A 21,406-nucleotide genomic window follows, 5' to 3' on the forward strand; every position below is an offset into this window, starting at 1 on the left:
ACCACAACAACAACAACAACAAAAATAGGTGAGAACACACAGGTAGAAAGTATGTGTTTTACAGAATGAGAGAGAGACAATTTAGGGCAAAGTTCTTGGAAAATCATATTATTTCTGTGGTGATTAGCTAGTTGATGACAATTGACTCACTACCTGAGCTCTGGGAAGCCAATGATAGCACCTCATGATCATCCTGTGTAACTCTGGTCAGCTATGTAGCAGAAGGAACTAGGGTGACAGCAGCTTCAGGTACCAAAACACAACAAAACAATAAGGAAAGAAAATGTTTGCTTTTTATGTCAGAGGAGATGTCAGTACCCATTAATAAATCTATCTACTAAATCTACTCTTATTCATGAGGGACATCACCAAGTTAAAGTAAAATAAATTATCTTGAATTAAATGGAATTGTCGTCTTCCTCTCACTATCATCGCCAATTATTATATTCTAATCAGTTCTTTTGGGAAATGGCATGAAAGAAGGCCGAGAGGCACATGGATTATAAACAGTGTGTCTTTCCATCAAGAGACAGAACGTTTATTTTAATTGTGTGGGACCGTGAACTGCACCAAGTCCATGGTAAATGGGATCAAAAGTTTAAAAGGATATCATTAAGATAGAAAAAGGAAATCTCTCTGTGTCACCTTCTAAGGACTACTTCCTCTTAGGCCACTCCTACAATTAAAAACTTGGAGTAAGGCGGAGGCAATTAGAAAACATTTAAGCAAGTCATTTGTTTAAATGAGAGTTGAAGGATTTAATGTTGACCTAAAAGCAAAGTAAATGCAAGAGGGAATGTGACCCTTTGACCAGAGTGTGGAAAAAGAGCCAAGAATGAATTTCAGCTCACTTATTAAATTGTACATGAGACCAAGCAACCTGTGCCTTACTTAAGCTATGTGCTATATTGGGATATCATTTAAAGTGGATTGAACACAGGTGGCCTGCTAGTAGTATGTTGCACTGAAATATCTCCATCAACCTCTTATCAGCATTGAATTTTAGAACCAGATGTAATGCTATAGCTTATCTACCCTTTGCAAAAGGAAGATTATACTTAAAGTCATGTGTGGTACTCATTTAATGCATACTGAGCAACATTCAGAGAAGGAAATCCCATAATGCCTTTGGGAAATCTGCCCAACTGTTCTTACTGCCACAGAGCATCTCCAGCTATTCAACATAATTTTTTTTTCTCTGTTCTGCTTTAGCTTGGGTCTATTCCTTCTTTTATTTTCCTCACAGGTTCAAATTTTCCTCATGGGTTTTTTTCTCTCCTTCGTTATGGCGCATTCTTCAACGTTTGAAAAATATAACCATATTCCCACTTAGGCTGCAATCTTCTCCACACTTACCTGGGAGTAAGCCCCATTGACTATTTGGAAATTTACATTGACTGAGTAAATTTACTTACTTACCAAATTTTACTTCTGGCTTCTTTGTGTGAAAATCTCACACTGTCATTGGTTGGGGTTATGACATCAGAGATGGAGGCTCTCTTAGGATTGGTTACAGATTTACAAGCATCTGATTGGTCTATACACACATAGAATTGGACTCTTCCTTTCTTTAAACCAGATCCACTTTATCATTTTCACTGGCTTTGCGAGGCCAAAAAAATTTCCTGTGACGGATATGAATTTGAAAAAATAGCTGTAAACCACCCTAAGCCAATGGAATAAAATAGGATATGTACAGGGCAGTCCTATCTATGCAGCAACTAGAAGGCACTGCATTGAGCAGCAGATTCTGAGGAGTCTGAGAGGGCAGTGGATTTGAGGTCCCTTTCACCCCCAGTCTGCTGTCACTGCTGCCTCCCTCCCTAGATCGAAGTTGGAGTAGCAGATTCTGTTTTGCACTCACTTGATTGCAAAGCAAATCATTCCTGTACTTAACCATGCTCGTCACATGCTAGAACTTCTCACTGCATTTTTTTAAAACAGAGGAGCAGCAGACCTGAGCTAGAATCAGGCTGTGTTTCAGGTTGCACCACCCCTGGGTATGCATGTAAAACACAGAGAATGGATATGGACTTCCTACTGCTAAATCAGGGGTGCCCAAATCCCGGCCCTGGGGCCACATGCGGCCCTCAAGGCCTCTCAATGCGGCCCTCAGGGAGCCCCCAGTCTTCAATGAGCCTCTGGCCCTCCGGAGATTTGTTGGAGCCTGCACTGGCCCGATGCAACTGCTCTCAGAGTGAGGGCGAATGTTTGACCTCTTGTGTGAGCTGTGGGATGAGGGTTCCCTCCGCTGCTTGCTGTTTTACGTCTGTGATGCAGTAGCAGAAGCAAAGGAAAGGCCAGCCTTGCTTTGTGCAAGGCCTTTTATAGGCCTTGAGCTATTGCAAGACCTTCATGCATTCATATAAGTTCATCTTTAATATATTCATTTATGTAAACTTATGTAAATTTATTCAAATTTTAAATATAAATTAATTTCTTATTCCCCCGGCCCCCAACACAGTGTCAGAGAGATGATGTGGCCCTCCTGCCAAAAACTTTGGACACCCCTGTGCTAAAGTAACCAAACCTGAGAAAATTGGTCCTAGCTACAATGACAGAGGAAGACTTGCAGTCTAATCCTCTTCTTCTCATGCATACAGAGGTAGTCACTAACTTACAAATGGGTTGTATTCCAGAAGCCTGTTTCTAAGTAAGTTGGTTTGGAACCTGATGCATATTTTCAATGTTATAAATATTGTTTGGTTCCCAGCGAGCCTACAAAAGTAAATAACCAGCTCTTTTCATCCTTTTCCTTGACCTTCCTACCATCTCTCTCCTCAGCCTTTGCTTTCTCGCCGTTTCTTGCTTTCTTTTTTTATCGCCTTCCTTCCTTTTCTCTTCCACTTTCTCTTTACTTCACTTGACCCCACTTTATCTATGCACTGCACTCCCTGGCCAGACGGACAATAATATCTCCGGTGAGGCTGCCGGGTGCAGTGGCGCCAAAATGGTCACTGCTACATTCAGTGGGACTGCCAGGGTCGCTGGAGGTCTCCTCTAGGAAAGGGACTTTGGGTCCCTTCCCCTGGAGAAAACCCCAAGCCCCACAATAGGGCTTCTCAAGTCTGTGCCAGCTATTTTGCTGGTGCAGACTTGAGAGCCACTTGGTTGGGCTTTACAGTCTGACATGAAGGATAGGATATGGAGGAGCAGACCTCCACCAGTCCCACCCCACTCCTGCCCTGGTTCCTCCCCCAACCCACCCTGCCCTGTCCCGTCCCACCCCAGAACACATCCCCCACACTCCCAAAGCCCTCACTGCCACCCAGAATTCTTATTGTGCTCCAGGTGGCGTCCTCTGGCACTGGGCTCAGCACCGGCATTGACTCCTCTTTGGGCCATGCGGATGTGCTTTATGGCATGTTTGTGACACCCAGCACTGGCTCTGAGGTAAGAGAGGATTGGGCCCCGAGTCTGCAGATCTTTCAGAGTTGGCAGCGACTTGTGTCATTGGGATCTGTGGCAACTTGTGATGTGGACACATGTGAGTGCCTGTGTCCTTGTTCACATGTGCAAGTTGAAGTTTATAAGCCAAGTTATTATAAGTTAATTCATAAGGGCGGATGTTTATAAGTTGGTTGTTTGGACTTAGAGAACCCCTGGAATTGTTTACATCCCCAAATGGCTAATCATCTGAGCAATGATATAAATAGTTTGGAAAAAGGGGGGGGAGGAATAGTGAGGGAGAGCCAATTTGTAAGCTAACTATTTGTAAGTCAATTTGACAATTTTTTTGGAGTATGAATTGGAATAGAAATGTCTAAATAAATTAAATAATTTATTTCCATTGTCAAATTAAATAGTTTCAGCTATGTTTAACATTTGGATATATTAAAAATTGGCATTCAAAGTGAAATTAAAAAGGAGGATGGGGAGACATAAAGGAAGTAGTTGAATGTTTTTAACTGCCCAAAGCCTAACTGAGTAGATACACATAGTTATAGTGGTTAGAATTAGGTTTGTGATCTCTGATAAACATGCTCAGTTCAAGTAAGCTAACAGGTTTGACTTCCCCAAAACCACCCTCTATTACCCCTAGTGTGTATGCAAATTAAAGGTCTTTTTAAAAATGTATTAATTATGCCCCTATATGACCAACAGCCCAATCCTGAGCTGCCCAGGGTGCCCAGGCTTGGCGGCACCGAGAAGGGCTGCAGCCAGATCCTGCACCTCCCAGGCTACCGCAGGAGGCACCTCGGAAGACTGGGACTTTTGTCCCCTTCTCCCTGTTAAGGTAAGCAGCCCCGCAATGGGGCTACTCACTTTACCGGGGGAAAGGCACTCGTGTAGGGCGCGCAGCCCTACACGAGCAACTTGAATCCTGCGGAGCGGAGCTCTGCGGACCCGCCTTCCTCCCTCCCCCAGCACACCTCCAGCCCGCTCCCTGGCACGCTTCCCCAGCCCTCTCTCTGCCCCCCCACCGGCCTGCCCCTTCCCCAGAACGCCCCCACCCCCGCTTGCTCTGCAGCAGGAACTGGGCTAGCACTGGCAGGAGCCTGGTGGTGAGGCTGGCAAACGTGCCTGACGGCACATTTGCGACAGTGCTCGGTGGCACGGAGCAGTGCCACTGAGCACAGGATTGGGCTCCAGGTTGGCAAATAGCCAACTTCTGGATATGACAATTTAAATTCTCCAAATACCACATGTTGACTGTATCAAAAATGAATTAGTACTGAAAATATCCACACATTAACAGTCCAGACCTAATAATCTTTCCAGCACTGATGCAGACACAATGCAGCCCCAAGTAAAGAAACACATGTCCCCGTACCTTGAGGACGGCTCTGTGACTGCCCCCACCACCACAGGGTGTAGTACGCATCTTGCCATGTGTTGGCATGGCTGCATCAGTGCTGAAAAGTTAGTTTGGATTGGGCTGTCTTTATTGGGACTGCATCAGTAATTTAATATCGCTTAGCAGTAGGTCTAAGAAAACATTATAATTATCTGCCCCACTCCTGAATTCAGTTGCTTGCAAATAGGATCCAAAGCTGCAATCCTATACACTAGGACAGGGGTCAGCAACCTGCAGCTCTAGAGCCACATGTGGCTCTTTCAGCTGTCTGCTGGTGAAAGTGGCAAAGGGGCTAACAGGAGGCACCTGTGTTGGGAGGGCAGGCTGCTTCCCTCTACCCCCTGAGCTCATTGCCCTCTTCTCCCTTCACCCCCACCTGCCCCTCATTGGTTTCCCTTTTCAATTTTGCCCGCTCTGCAGGCTTAAGCTCCCTGTTTTTCCCTTCCCCAACTCTCCAGCAGGCTCAGCCAATCAGCATCCAGCAGGCTCCTGGCTTTTCCTGTTGGAATGGCTCAGGGCCCTTCACTGGCTGACCACCAGCCAATCCTGAGCTGCCCTCCTCCTCAGCCATTGCCAGCCCTTGCAGCCCGCCTTTCCCTGAGCAGGTCCCCACTCAGTGCAAGGAGAGGCTTTTCCTCCGCAGCTGAAGAGACATCATGTGTGTCTACTCAGTAGTAAGCCCCATTACAGCGGATGAAGCTTACTCCCAGGAAAGGGTGCCTGGGATGGCAGCCTTGGAGCCTGCTCCTATGCGTGTCTACTCAGTTGTAAGCCCAATTACAGCAGATGACACTTACTCCCAGGAAAGGGTGCCTGCTCAAGGCCAAGCACAAGGACGGGTGAGTAGGAGCCTGCGCAGGTCTGTTCGAGAGCAAGCCCTGATGTAGTCCCTGGGCTACTCCCAGGAAGGTGTGGAGTGCTGTAGCCTCAGCCCCCTCCTGTGCAGGTCTACTCACAAGTAAGCTGTAGTCAGTGGGGCTTCCTCCCAGGAAGGTGTGGAGTGCTGCAGCCTCAGCCCTCTCCTATGCAGGTCTACTCACAAGTAGTCAGTGAGGCTTCCTCCCAGGAAAGTGTGGAGAGGACTGCAACCTGAGAGCTCCAACCAACTTGTCTGCTCAGAAGTCCCATTGGGACTTACTCCCAGGATAGTGTGGAGAGGGTTGCAGCCTGAGGGAGGGAGGGCAGGCAGGAAGGGCAGAAGCTGGCCTGTGGCTGCCACCCTGGCTTCTTCTCTTCCCCACCTCTGGAGTCTGTGTCCTTTTTTCCTTCCAGCAGGGTGCCTCTGGAAGGTGGGGGGAGTTCTTTAAGATAAGGGGGAGGGGAAGGTGGGGGGAGTTCCATGTAAGATAAGCAGATGTCATAACCGCCATATATATTGGAATCCTGGAAGATCTGGTGAGGAGGTAGATGTGGTGTTAGCAGTGGTCTCTTTAAGGGTAAGGCCTGGGCCACTGCTAACACCACATCTACCTCCTCACCAGATCTTCCAGGATTGCAATACATATGGAGTATCCAAGTCAAAGTCAATAAACCCAGTCAGTCACACCCTACCTCCTTGCCAGATCTATGGAGATTCCAATACAGGGTCTACTTGGATATACACCAGCTCTTTGGGGTAGGGTGTGACATCAGCAGTGGCCCCTTTAAGGGTAAGGCCTGGGCATCCAGCAGAGTGTGCTGCACAGCTGCAGCCACTTGAAGGCAATAGGGCCCTCAGGGATATAAGGAGCACCTGAGGCAGGAAGGGGGTGTGTGGGTTGGAGAAGAGACTGGGCTTATTGACTTGGATACTCTGACTGATTTGACTGACTTACTTTGGAATCTGACCTTGGACTGTGACTTGGCTTATTGACTTTGGACTCTGCCCTGGATACTCTGACTGACTTTGTGACTAATGGACTGCTGGAGACACTGGAGTTTGGTGTGTGGCTGCTGTGCCCAAGACCTGCTGAGGACCAAGGGGCTGCTGTAGTGGTGGGAGGCTGCTGGCAGGAGAGAGGACCTCTGCAGGTTGAACAGGAGAGCTACCCTGGAGGTGGGGTCCAGCAGGACTGCAGGGCAGAACCAGGGTCATTTGTTGGGGGAAAGAAGGGGAGCTAATTTGCTTAAAGTGGGCATAATTCTCCAGGCAGAGAATGGCCTTGGAATCAGGTAAAATACCATAGAGGACTAGGCGTCTGAAAACACAGGACAAGAACGTATGACAAAACTAACTAAAAGCTACAAGAGGGGGCTACATTATAAAAATGGGACCTATAAGAGCATAAAGGTAAAAAAAAAACTATATATGCAGTGTTATCTTCATTTTAGATGTCAAAAGGGTTTTGTGGCTCCTGAGGTTGTTTTTCCTCCGGAAAACAGGTCCAAATGGCTCTTTGAGTGTTTAAGGTTGCCGACCCCTGCACTAGGACAAAGTCTAATAGGACAAAATCCAAATCTGTAGGACTTATTTTTGATGGGCAGTTCAATCCTACTGGGGCTGCTTGTGCTGTGGTACAGTGATGCCAAAACGGTTGCTGGGCCAAGGAGGCAGCCAGAATCTCCTTGAGGTAAGAGCAACTTCCCTCACTACGTGTGAAGCCCTGGCACCCATTATGGGTCTACTCTGATTTGGACCAGCTCAATCGCTGGAGCAGATCTGAGTAGACCTATGTAGGGCTTTCAGGCATGGGAGGGGAGAACAGGATGTGGCGGCAGCCTCTTTCACTATCCTTGTTCCTGGTCCAGGCCTCAACTGCCCTCTTCCCTGCTCAGTTTCAGCTCCATACCACCTTCCCTCCACCAACCCCCCGAGCTGGCCTCCCCACTAACACCACAGTCTTTCTGATTACCACAATATGCCTTACAGCACATTTGCAAAGGCTGTCTCCCAGGCAGCGCACAGGAGATTGCCACTGGCGTGGAACAGGACCGGGTGTGTAACATGAACAGGACTGGATTCCACAAGACCATAATATATTGCTTCCACTTTTTATACAATGAATTAAATTAGACATCATATCAAACAGTTCACAAACCATGATTAATTTTATCTGTGGATTTGTACAACATCTGAATTTTCAAACCAAAGTTATGGCTATTGTTATAAGACAGGTTGTTATCTTCCTAAAACAATTTATTTAGAATGATGTACCTGGGACAGGGGGAAGATTAACTAAAATACTAATGAACATGAAATCTAAAGTTTTAAACCTTAATTTGTTTTTCTAATGAATTATTGTCCTTTTGCAGTACAAAACCTGCACTCTAAATCTGAAGAATGGTTCCAACAAAGCTAGTTGTTAAATTTCCAGTAAGATCAGATCTTCAGTGTACAAGGTGATCAACAACTCAAAATATATCAATGTAATATATCAGTGTTGTACACGTCTCAAGTTCAGGTACTCCAATGTCTAGAGAATCAGTTGCACACTGACCCATGATGATCTTTGTATATTCTCATAACAAGCACAGGTTAAAAAAAGGCATGGGATTGGGGGAAAGATTCCAAGGGGAAAAATAGGAAGAGAAGGAACATGCAACTGGCTTTACGAAAAACAGCTACATAGAATACACAAACCCTGGACTGCTCAGAAAATCTGCTTAAGGTGGCAATTATGGCTCTGGAGTTACTACAGTTTCCAAGACTTGCCCCCACAGTAAGTTTTGATGCTTTAACTTCCACATGCTAAGTGTTGGTCCATATGTTCATAAACACTACTTGGTATCTAATTGCACAATTTCAGAAAACCAGATGAATTGCTGCCAAACTTCTGATCTAACTGAAGTATTTACTGTACTAAGCACTGAAGAACTCTGTATGAACATAAGAACAGCCCCACTGGATCAGGCCGTAGGCCCATCTAGTCCAGCTTCCTGTATCTCACAGCGGCCCACCAAATGCCCCAGGGAGCACACCAGATAACAAGAGACTTCATCCTGGTGCCCTCCCTTGCATCTGGCATAGCCCATTTCTAAATTCAGGAGGTTGTACATGCACATCATGGCTTGTAACCCATAATTGATTTTTCCTCCAGAAACTTGTCCAATCCCCTTTTAAAGGCGTCCAGGCCAGACGCCATCACCACATGCTGCAGCAAGGAGTTCCACAGACCAACCACAAGCTGAGTAAATAAATACTTTCTTTTGTCTGTTCTAACTCTCCCAACACTCAGTTTTAGCGGATGTCCCATGGTTCTGGTGTTATGTGAGAGTGTAAAGAGCATCTCTCTATCCACTCTGTCCATCCCCTGCATAATTTTGTATATCTCAATCAGAATGTGTTTCAAAAAGTACACCCAAGAATGTTTACAAATTTCCCCTTCCACCTCCTTTCCTTTCAGAGGGTCTTCTGTCCTTCAGGGATGGCTTTTCAAGGTTGCACAAGGAAGGCAACCAAGCCTTAATGGATACACAGCACTCTGCCTGCAGTCCTTTAGACCCTACTCACTGTATCTGAGGTGAGTGCAGAGAAACAATATGAAGGGCGCAATCCTAACCCCTTATGTCAGTGCTTTCCAGCACTGGCATAGTGGTGCCAATCGGACATGTACTGCATCCTGCAGTTGGGTGACACTCACAGAGGCCTCCTCAAAGTAAGGGAATGTTTGTTCCCGTACCTCAGAGCTGCATTGCCCTTATGTCAGTGCTGGAAAGCACTGACATAAGGGATTAGGACTGTGCCCAAAAGCTTTGACTTTGTCTGTGTGGTGGCTGCTACAAGCATGCTTGTCATCACCTGATACTACATTCACTAAATGAAGGCATAATCTTACCCTGTCTTCTGGAACAGATTCTGAAGCAGCTGAAAGACTGCAATCCTATGACTGTACAATCCTATGCGTGTATTCATAAGTAAGCCTTTTTCAGATCAATGGGACCTACTCTCAAGAGAGTGTCCACAGGATTGCAGCCAGGCAGCTCAATCCTATCAGTGGTGAAACATGTGTTCCAACAGTGCAGTTAATGTAAAGAAGCCATAAAGCACTGGACACCAGCACAAATTGCCGGTGTGCCAAAACAAGGACCAGAGTCTTCCCATATGCACTGGTAGACCTTAGGACAGTCCTCTGGAACAGGTAAGCCCAGCATAGGGGATAGGACACAGGGAGGGAGTGGAACAGGACATGAGGAGTTAGATAGAATTGGGCAGTTAGTGTCATATAGAACAGAAATGGACTTACATTTGGCCCACAACTTATGTACACTTTACTTATGCAAATTCAACTACACAGGCTTGGCAAAAAGAGAAAACTACAGTTTAAAAAGTGCAAGCAATTCTTCCTACCATTCCACTTACTCAGGATATACAGGTCAAGCCTATTTATACACAGATTTTTTTAATACACGGATTTGACTCAACCAGAATGGCCACTGCAAATGAGAAGGAATGTGCTGATCTCTGGAGAAGGGGAAAAATGCACCCCTTTAAAATCAGTTTTAAAAACTGAACAGTCCTTTAAAAACAGCCTCCTTATTGAGAGAGGGGGGGCAGCTGGCTGACAATCCATCAATCCTTCTCTCTCCAGCGGCCTCTCCCTTCTCCCTGAGCAGAAAGGTGATCACTTTGCATTGGTGAAGGGAGGGACTGAGTGAAACACCTTTGTAAGCACTTGGAGGAAGACTGATTGATGTATTGTCTTCTTAATGAATCTAGTCTTGCATCACAAAGGTCCGCAAGGCTGTTTTTAAATCATCAGAGCAAAGAAACTTTGTTTTTTAAATAGATTTGCTATAGTGTGTTTTTTGCCATCCACGTGAGTGCGTGACGGAACCCACGCGAAGATTGAGGCTCAACCTGTATATGACCCAGAGCAAGCCTAAGATGGGAGAATGAATCTGCTTTTCTCTCAGCCAAACTTAGTTCCCAAGTGCCACTCACAGTTTTTTAAAGAGACCATATGCATTTTTTTTCCTTTTTGGGTACAAGGGGTTTGCAGGATAATTTTAAGTATATACAATTTTAGCTTTATGTACTGACTCTGGAACATAAACCTTGCATAAGATGTTGGCTGACTGCAATTATCTGTCTACATGCATAGATTTGCACTGAACGAACCCTAAAGGGCCAGCTCACTAGAGGCCCAATCCTATCCAATTTTCCAATGGGGTGTGCACTGCATCCTGGGGAAGGGAGGCAGTCACTGAGGCCTCCTCAAGATAAGGGAATGTTTGTTCCCTTATCTCTGGGCTGCATTGTGGCTGCACCAGTGCTGGAAAGTTGGATAGGATTGGGCCCTAGGGCTTTTGTGGGACAAGATGACAATGTTCAAGAAAGACAACCCAAATAATCTAATGCAGTGGTTCTGAAACTTTCCAGGATCATGACTTACCTAAAAAAAAGGTTCAATATCAGCAGCTCAAGCCTCTGTGGCTATAATGGTGATTGGGCAGCATTGCTCTCTCTAAGCAGCAAGTTGATTGGGCAGGAGGTCTGGTCTAGAGGGTACAGCCTCCATTTGCCTGAAGATAACATCCACAAGGTTGCCGGCACCGTGCCACTGTCACCGTGCGACCTTGAAGCAGCTGACAAGCTGAAGCCGAACTATTCCATCTGCTCTGAGCATGGGAGGATGGAGGCCAGAATGTGAAAACAGATCAGAGAGAAACACCTGAATGTTGTGGTTCTTGAAAGAAAGAACCTTCTTTCATTTGTAAAAATCCCTACGTGGATTTAAATAAGCCTGCCTATGTAAAACCGCCTTGAATAAAGTCTTGAATAAAGAACAAGAAAGGCGGTATATAAATACCTGTATTATTATTATTATTATTATTATTATTAACCCATGATGCACAATGCCTAATCTGCCCTGTCAGGCAGGTCTTGACCCACTGGTGTGTCATGGACCCACAGTTTGGGAACCGCTGCTCTGATAAGACTGCAAGAACAACAACAGTTCAACTCTGTAATCCCATTAATTTATATTAACGTTTCAATCGGATATGGGTTGCCACGGACAATTAGCTATTAAAGAACTATTGCAAATACAAGATATCCTGTAAAAGCATTTTCAAGATTTTATGTCTTAACAATAAGAACTAGCAACTTTTAATTGATAGAACAGGAGATTTTCTCATATCTCACAGTAATAATTTTGTAAAAGTCTTCTCTCTCCTGTTATCTACTAGATAGGATCATAATACTTTTCTAATTTATGCCAAAATTTCTGTCTGTTCCATGGCTTATTATGGCATAATAATATAAATGTAAAAAAAAGACAAGAGTTACAGAATTGCTCATATCACTGAACCCCTATCCAGCTCCAAAGCTTCTTTACACCACATGTTGTCTGTCTGCTTATTCATTAGCTATGAGGGTCCTACTAAAGTTTCTTGACAACTATTGGGATTAGTTTATTTAAGAATATTATCTGAGATAAAGTTCCAACAATGTAGAAAAAAGACCTTTTATATAATAAATAGAGCAAAACCAGAAACTATATTCTGATTAATTAATCCAACATTTCTTTAAAAAATTAATGTTTTCCAGAGTGTAGCACTGTTTTTATTTAACATAGCTTTGAATTGCTGCCTACAGAAGTTAGAGAGAGAGAGAGAGAGCGCGCAAATAGAGACCACAGCTAAGCAAGCTTGCTGACTTCATATAAAAGGGCCAGTTTTAAACTTGTTTACACTACTGATTCCAAATTAATTCAAGATGGTGGCTAGTTAAAGAAAGAGATCATGGCAAGGGTTTTGATCAAGGCACTTAAATTCAGAAATGCTCGATTTTAATTGATCATTAATAAAGGAATATTAGCTCCTCAATAGGAATTTCTGTTTTGGGAATGGTTGGTTGGCAACCTTCAGTCTCGAAAGACTGTGGTATAAGCCTACAGCACCCGGTATTCCCAAGCGGTCTCCCATCCAAGTACTAACCAGGCCTGTCTCTGCTTAGCTTCCGAGATCAGACAAGATCGGAATGAAGAAATATAGAATCCAGTGAATCATTCTGCATTCAGCAAACTTGTGGTAAGCAGCTTAATAACAAGAACAAGAACAACAACAACAATTTTATAAAATAAAAAATTTAAATTTTCTTCAAAGGTTCTTAAGTTTTGCAACCTGAAGGCAAGACAAGATGGATGCTATTAATTAAATATGAATTCGGAACCTAAATGAAAATCCTAAAGACATACTTAATATGATAGACTCTAATAGAACCAGATAGAGGATAATTTATTGCACATAAACAACTTACAGTCCTCATTTCCTTCATTTTCATAAGAATCTTGTGAAGCAGGCTGTTAATTTGTCCATTTTACATTAAAAATTAAATTAAAACTGAGATGTAAAACTGGGGTCAAGCCCTGAAGCTATTTGCTGGGCCAAACCACAACTATTGTTAAACAGATCTAAGTGCCAGGGAAGCTAATAAGGAAATGATACACTAAAATCCTACTTTACAACTTCACATTTACATTTTAAAAGTTTTGTGACTCGGGCCCAAACCTATTCAACCTTCTAGCGCCAATGTAGTAGTGCCAATGGGGCATGCACTGTGTCCTGCTGTGGGGGAGGGGGGGCTGTCATGGAGGCCTCCTCAAGGATAAAACTCCAAGAGACCAAACATCCCCTTCTAGAAAACAGTAGTCTCTCTCTCGCTCTCCCTCTCTCTCTCTCTGTGTACATGTGTTACTGAAAATATTAAGGAAGGCTTAGAGTTTCTGTAGGGGTTTTCTGATAGCAAGATAAATGACAATATATAGTAAGCAGTGCTGAAGCTTTGCAATTCAAAAGGTCATAGTTTTCTTTGATGAGGAATATACAACTGCCTCAATATGCACTACATTTTATCATGATGACTTTTGGCAACAAACTACTGCACTTTATGCAACTGTGTTTAATGAAAACCATATTTTTTTTTGTTTCCTGACAATGCTTATTAGAAAGAATTTTTTAGGTTTTTGTGATGCAATAACTAGTTATATGGAACCAAAATATTAATGCAAATGGGCATTACTAAGTTTAAAGTATTTTGCATAACAGGAACCACACACCAGTAAAGATGAAAGAGTGTACACAACACAAATGACTCTTAACATTGTAATTATTACAGAGAGCAATGATAGTTTGTGCATAGCATCATGAGACCAGGATAAAGCAACTGCCAGTCTGCGACACTGTTAGCTGCTGATATTCAGTGTTCATATCTTATGAAGAATTACAAAAAAAATCTCAGCATTCATTTGAGCTGAAAAATGGGAGTTCATGGTTTCACAGTGGAAGGGCTATTCACATACTACAGGTCCAGCCTTGCTATACACGGATTTTTTATACACGAATTTGACTCAACACGAATGGCCACTGCAGATGAGAAGGAATGTGCTGATCCCTGGAGAAGGGGAAAATGTATCCTTTAAAATCAGTTTAAAAAACTGAACAGTCCTTTAACAATAGCCTCCTTAATGAGAGAGAGGGGAGCAGCTGGCTAACAATCCATCAATCCTTCTCTCTCCAGGCGACCCCTTCCTTTCCCCTGAGTACATGAAAGAAAGGTGATCACTTTGCATTGGTGAAGGGAGGAGCTGAGTGAAACGCCTTTCTAAGAGCTTGGAGTAGGACAGATTGATGGATTGTCTTCTTAATGACTCTTATCTTATATCACAAAGGTCAGCAAGGCTGTTTTTAAATCACCGGGGCAAAGAAACTTTGGGTGCAATCCTAACCCCTTATGTTAGTGTTTTCCAGCACTGGCATAGTGGTGCCAATGGGACATGTGCTGCATCCTGCAGTTGGTTGTCACTCGTGGAGGCCTACTCAAAGTAACAGAATGTTTGTTCCCTTATCTCAGAGTTGCATTGCCCTTATGTCAGTGCTGGACCATCAGTCATGATGGTGCTTGATAGCCTACATCAAGTTGTACCTATATCACCTGGGAGTGTTCCTGGGCCTTGGGAAAAAACATGTGCCACTGAGTATCTGAAAAAAACAACAACCCATGAGCAGCCATTCAAGTGCTAGCCACATCTAGCAATCATGCACTGGGTGACCATGGCATGCCATCTGACCTCCACTCAGCTTCTTCCAACCCTGCTCACAACTGTGATACAGCCATCCTGATAAGAACTGGAATTCATCCCCCACTCCCAGGACAGAAGTACAACCAGCATCACATAATGGTAAAGACTTGAAGTACAGCTATACACCCAGACCACCTGTTTGCCTATAGATGGGCTGCACTGCGTCCTTTGTTTATTAACAAATAGGTAATCTGAGGTATGTTGTATATTGAAATAAGTATCTACATATGGACAGAAGATAAAGATTATAAAACAAAAATATATGAGTGGTAGCATTTTATAGGCTACAGTACAGGGACCACTTTTCAATTCCACAAGGTAGAAATGCCATTTATTTAGGACAGTAGGATGGTTCTTATTCCTTGTTTTATCCTCACAACAACCTGTGAGGCAGGTTAGACAATGAAGCGAATGACAGTGTTCACATCAGGCAGATTGGGGGAAGCAGAGGGAGTGGCAAACAGACACCTCCCTTCTTTTCAGATGGAGCCAGACTCCTTACCTGCTCCTTCCTTGACTCTGGCACTTTAATCAAAGCAGGAATGTACAGGATGCTGGGACTGCTGCTTCTAATGGACCCCACATTACCTGCTTCATGTAAAGAGCTTGCGCACAGGAAGGAGTGAGATAGCTTTGTTCTGATCCTTGTAATGCAGTGATTTGGCTCACCCCAGTGTATCCTCCACTGAATTCTTTAAAAAAAGCCAAGCGGAAATAGGATCAGTGTGAGAAAAATGAAGGGGTTCAGATCCCTGCACACCAAAGATTGGAATACAGTGATCCTGCCCACTTACCTGGCTCCTTCTGCTGGCTCTTGACTCAAAGCTGGAAGTGCAAAGCATGCTAGGATCCCCTCCACAGTGAATGTTGTAGTTCTCATTGTATAAAGAGAAAGAAGCAAGGTTGCTCTTTCCATCCCATGGACTCTTTAAACAGAGTGCTAGGAGTGATCCCAGCATGCTTCACAGTTTCTGCATTGCTTCAAGAACCTGCACATAGGTAGAAAGCAAAATAAGGGATGCATGAATTTTATTTGGAGCGTAGAACTTGCAGGGATGCTGCAAGACCACCAAAGAGAAATCAAATTCACAGTCGAGCCCATGCAGTTTTTGCATTCTCATCATAGACTGACTTAAGTCAAAACTGACACAGATAGCATTGGGGGGGGGGGGAAGAGCAAGTTATTCACCTAAGCAAAGATGCTCACCCTGTCCCAGTCCCATTTCTGGATCTCTGTGGTGACTTGAAAGAACAGCACTTTTCACACACTCAGAATTGTTTTTTTTCTATCAGCTAATGACATGCATGTCTGTCTGTCTGTCTGTCTGTCTGTCTGTCTAAAGAAGAGTTGTCCATATCTGGCTGTTGGGAATGGAAGTGGCATGGAAAGGAAGACTTTTAACTCTATCAAAATCAATAAGGCATAAAATCAAATAAGTTTAGCAGAGGAATGCTGGTATGAAATATGCCATCGCACAAATCTGATGTGTGGGACAAAAAGCTGACTCTCCACCTGCTAAAAAAGGCACTGAATGGTACATTAAAACTCTGAGCAAGGTAAACAAAATGTAAGCACAGTGAAAGCAACCGTAAGAAATAAGAATGAGACCAAATTCTGTAGTGCAGATTCTTACCCTGACAGGGATAATTTTTGACCACCAGGAAGAGAACAGAATGTTGTTCTTAGACATCAGTAACATTGGCCAAGATCTAATATACATCTGAAGCACATACATGTCTTTGCCATACACTCTTGGCATGCATGTATACATCTGCAAAACTAATACTTGAATGTACATCCCATTTTTCCACATTGCCTGAAGTAAAATTTTCCTAATTTTTAACCAGCATTGAAGGTTTGGAAATGCCCCTCATGCTTATGCACTCCCTTCCCCCTTCCTCCTCCTCCTCCTCTTCCTCCTCCAGAAATGCCCCCTTTCTTCCATTTACAGCATGAAGTTCAGTATAGTATCTGCACCCAAGATAATGCCAACAAGGGTGTGAAGCAAGTTTGCAAATCCTTGTTGAAGGCAACCATGGATACCACTAATCTGGGTGCAAATGTGCTATGATTCAGGCAAGAAAAGTGGAGAAACATTCACTCATTACTGTGTACAAGTACTGCATTACTTGCAGATACAAGATTACTGGCCTAATGAACTCCAGCAGCTTTTTGGCACTAGTCTAGTATAGTGCGTAAAATTCTTTAGAACATCATAGGCAATAATGATCTTAATGAGAAATGTTCTTTTTTTATATCCAGATAATTTTTTTTAAATCTTGCAGATCTTTTTCTTTTTAAATGGGAGACGTAGGAATGCTCTTCCTACAGCACAAGTTTCCTTAGCCCTGAGGCTGTTAAGAGAACTTTGATAAATCTATGATATAAGTTATTACTCTCATTTATAGGCCTGAAATTCGATTGCACACTTATTTAGGAGTAAGTTCTACAGGACTTAATTCCATGTAAACTATGCATACAATTGGGCTATATAACTGTCAGAAGTTTTCTTTTTACCAACAGATCACCATGTTTTTGTTCTGATTACACAGCAACAACAGGGAGAAGGGGGGCACATGAAAATGCAAAATTCTTCTTTGAAGACTCACTACCAAGTAACAAAACTAGAAAAATTGACTAAAAAAAAAAACTGGTGAAGTGCAATCTTGATCATACATGTTGACATTCATGCTATTACTATTAGGTACTGTCATTCACAATATACACGTGTAAACTGTGGAGTAACTGTGGAGACAATGACGGCGTACTCAAGAAAAATGTCAACACAACTCCTTTCAGCCTTTGTAGAAGAATGAGGGCCCAATCCTAACCAACTATCCAGTGTTGATACAGCCGCAATGCAGTTCTGAGGTAAGGGAACATGTGTTCCCCGCCACATATGTTCCCTTACCTTGAGGAGGCCTCCATGTCCTCCCCCCACCCCCACCCCCACAGGATGCAGTACAGCCGCACTGGCATGTCTGCATCAGTGCTGGGAGGTTGAATAGGTTTGAGCCTTGAAAAAGCTAGAAAACAATCAGTAACAGAATATTGAAATTGCTTGAATTTGCTGCATTCAAGGTTATTACTTGCAGGGAATGATGGACTAGGTCACTCAGGACCAAACCAGATGAGACCCTGTGGAATCAGTAACCTTATCTCCCATGATTTTCCAGTTACTGCAAAGCAGCAAAAGAGGAAGGCATGAATCACATCTCGGAAGCAGCTCAGGCCTCACCCCACCTCTGCATTGTTTTCTCCATATAAGTTGTCCCATAAATCTACTCTTTGCCCCTCTGGTGAAAGCTACAGGTACCCATGTAAGTCCTTGAATGTTTTCCCTGTGGGACAAACAACCATTTCAGTGGCTGATGGGCAGCCCAATCCTGAGCTGCCCATTGCACTGGAACTGTAAATATCCCCTTCCCCTGGGTAAGGCAAGCAGCCTCACAATTGGGCAACTCGATTCTGCAGCAGCCCTTGGGCTGCTGTAGAATCAAGAGCCTCTGTGTCGGGCCAGCAGCCTGACGTGGAGGCTCTGGATGTGAAGGAGCAGAGCTCCTCCAGTCCCACCTCCCTCCCGCCCCACTCCCCCCCCAGCAAGCCTCCTCCCTACACTCTCCCCACCTCAGAACGTCTCCTCCCCACCTCCGTCTCCGCCACGCCGCAGTTCGGGCAACCACTGAGCGGCGAAGCAGCAACAGTCCAACGGCCCTGGCCCAGAAATGGCTGAGCTAGCTCCGGCACTGAGGGCTGCAGATGTGCCTTACGGTACATTTGTGACACTCAGCACCAGCAGTGGAGTGGCATGAAGAGCTTAGGATTGGGCTCTCATACATCACACAGAGCCATGATTTATTTTATGCAACCATGGTTTGTCTGATCATCTGAACTGTGTGTGTTATGTCAGGGAAATAAACTGGGATCTGAGCCCATCGTTTGTGGTTGGATTGTTAACCAAACTTTGTTTCCAAGTTACATCTGAATCAATAATAATCTTGGCTTGTTTTAGTGACTCAGCAGAGGTATTCTAGGATGAAAGTTGCCCTCGCAGACCAGGACAGGGGTAAAGATGCAGTGTAGACCAGCACTGCCATTTCCACCCCTCTCCCAGGCCTCATCCCCCCATTCTTCCCTGCTCCCGCCCAGAAACACCCCCTTTCGCCACCCTCCCCTCCACCCAGTGCAAACTTTACTGGTGGCTGATGGTGGGAATATGTCAACCCCAGAACAATGCAGGCCTTCCAAACAAGTCTGCTTATTCTCTGAGTGTCAAAAGTGCTTTATGGCGCTCTTATGACACCAAGCACCCAGCACTCTCAGTCCATAGGATTCGGGTCTGACGGTCCAGCCGCTGGGCTGATCCTAATTCTATATAGCAACATTTTCTCTCCCTTACATGCTTATCTCTTTAAACCAGTAAAAAGTGCATCACCCAGGCTTCAAAAACACTGGTCACCAATTCAGTGTCCACTAAATCCAGCATTTGGAAATAATTTCTATTTTAGCTATTCTCTATACATTTGGAATACGATGTTCACACTATCTGAAATTTTAGTGCAAGGGTGAACTGAATTAACACAACTGTTACCCTGCACATGCCTGATCTCATCTGATCTCGGAAGCTAAGCAGGGTCAGGCCTGGTTAGTACTTGGATGGGAGACCGCCTGGGAATACCGGGTGCTGTAGGCTTATACCATAGTCTTTCGAGACTGTAGGTTGCCAACCAATTATTTAGAAGTTTACGGCCTGCCCCCCCCCACCCCACAAGAGGGCAACCAGGGTGTTTGGGGTGAAATTCAGACTCTCCTAATTTTTTAGTCGATCCAAAAATAAAGTGATAATCAGAGCACTCCACCATCCACCATGCAGGCTGATCTCAGTTTATTGTGGCACTTGATTTCAAAGTCGAAGTTACAAAAACAGATCTACATATTTCAACAGAACACATCAAATGGACCATATGAATTGGTCAGGTTAATTAATGCAAGTTGAATAGCTGATAATGATAGCTGCAGCTCCACACACAATTATATGCACTAAAATCCCACTGAAATCAATGTAGCTGAAGAGTGTTTAACCCATTTTTGCCCAGCCCACAGGTGTACACATATGGTCCATGCTGCATATATGCAACATTGGGCAGAAATGGCTTAACTGCATGCAAGAGTGTAGCCATGTGTATTTTTGCCTATAGAGGTGGATATTTTACTGCACTGACTGATTTTAGATTGTTCATCTGCAGGTCATGTCCTTCATCTTTTAAATACTGTGTACAGTGCCTGATGACCTTTGGTACTTAATAAATAATAATTATTATAATCATTAGTACCGTTCATGATCTCTTATACCAGTTCCTGAGCTGAACGTATTTTTTTTCAATGAGTTACCTTGGGCCACACTGTGTCTTGCAGATTATAGGATAAAATAAAATGAGTCTATGAATACTGCCTTGAGTTCCTTTAAGGAACTAACTAACTAACTAACTAAATAAATAAATAAATAAATAAAAGACTGGGTATGAATGTGACAGACAGAAACTGAATAATGTAGCTAGCCACCTGCTGGGTGACTGGAAGAGATTTCTTATTGTTCAGAGCATCCTTTAACTGTGTTTCAATCTCAAGACCTCACACAAAGGATCCCTCTTATTGACCATTCCATCATACTCAACTCCAATGTCCTCCACACACTGTCAATATCTGCCCTGAGTTCTCAGTCGTCATACCAGCACACGAAGCTGTTTATGGCTGCAGTCAGTGTTAAAAATTGATGGAGTATAACAGATACCAAGTTAAATTTGCCTACAGCTTCATAGGCTGGACATTTCTACGCAGAGGGTAATACCACATTCTGAAGCAGGACCAAATCAGCTTAAATCAAGTGGCACATGTAGTCAGTTCAGGTACCTTTGCAAAAGAAAATAGAAAAAAGCACCAACACAAGCAAAATATCTGGAAATACAGTGCTGTTAAAAAACAACAACACCCATTTATTCATACATACAGCAGACTGTGCAATCTTGATAAAAGAGAAGTTATTGATTTCTCTTTCTTACTCCCCACCCACCCACCCATGCACAGAATTTAATTTTTAGAGAGAGGACACATGTACATGTCCTCAACCATGTAACATGCCGGCCCAACCATGACGCCTCCTATTGCAGCTTGCATCAGCAGCGGATGGAGAGAAAAGTGAGGGTGGGTGGGGATGGGGTGGCCTTCCCCCGAGTCCGCTACTACCTCCCTCTACCCCACTGTGGATGCAAGCTGCACTGATGTGCTTCCTGCTCACTTGATCAAGATTCACTTCACCCAGCTCCTTCCTAAGCTTCTAGTGCTGGTTTCTCAAACATGGAAGTGTGGTACTTCTGGTTTTATTTACTGGGACAGTGCAAATGAGGGAGTTTGCATGGTCCGTGTAAATAAAATCATAAGTCCTGGGTTTGGGAAAACCATGTAAAGAACATGGTAAGGGGGCTTTCAAATTTTCTTTCTCCAGAGTGTCACAGCAGAAGCAGCAGAGGTGGCAGCATTGGACAGCAGCTCACACAGCACAGCCCTGCCTGTCCTTCTGAGACAGAGCCAGCAATTTGGGTAATTTTT

The 21,406-nt window shown here is 43.9% G+C and overlaps 1 protein-coding gene and 1 pseudogene across 21 annotated transcripts in view; one reads left to right on the plus strand and one right to left on the minus strand.

The window, feature by feature from the left end:
* TCF4 (transcription factor 4) overlaps nt 1-21,406 on the minus strand; it is a 444,763-nt gene that overhangs the window by 95,122 nt on the left and 328,235 nt on the right. The gene's annotated exons all lie outside the window — the stretch shown is intronic.
* On the plus strand, nt 19,375-19,493 carry LOC136643338 (5S ribosomal RNA; annotated as a pseudogene).

This window comes from Tiliqua scincoides, chromosome 2 (assembly GCF_035046505.1).
Source record: "Tiliqua scincoides isolate rTilSci1 chromosome 2, rTilSci1.hap2, whole genome shotgun sequence".
NCBI classification, from domain to species: domain Eukaryota; kingdom Metazoa; phylum Chordata; class Lepidosauria; order Squamata; family Scincidae; genus Tiliqua; species Tiliqua scincoides.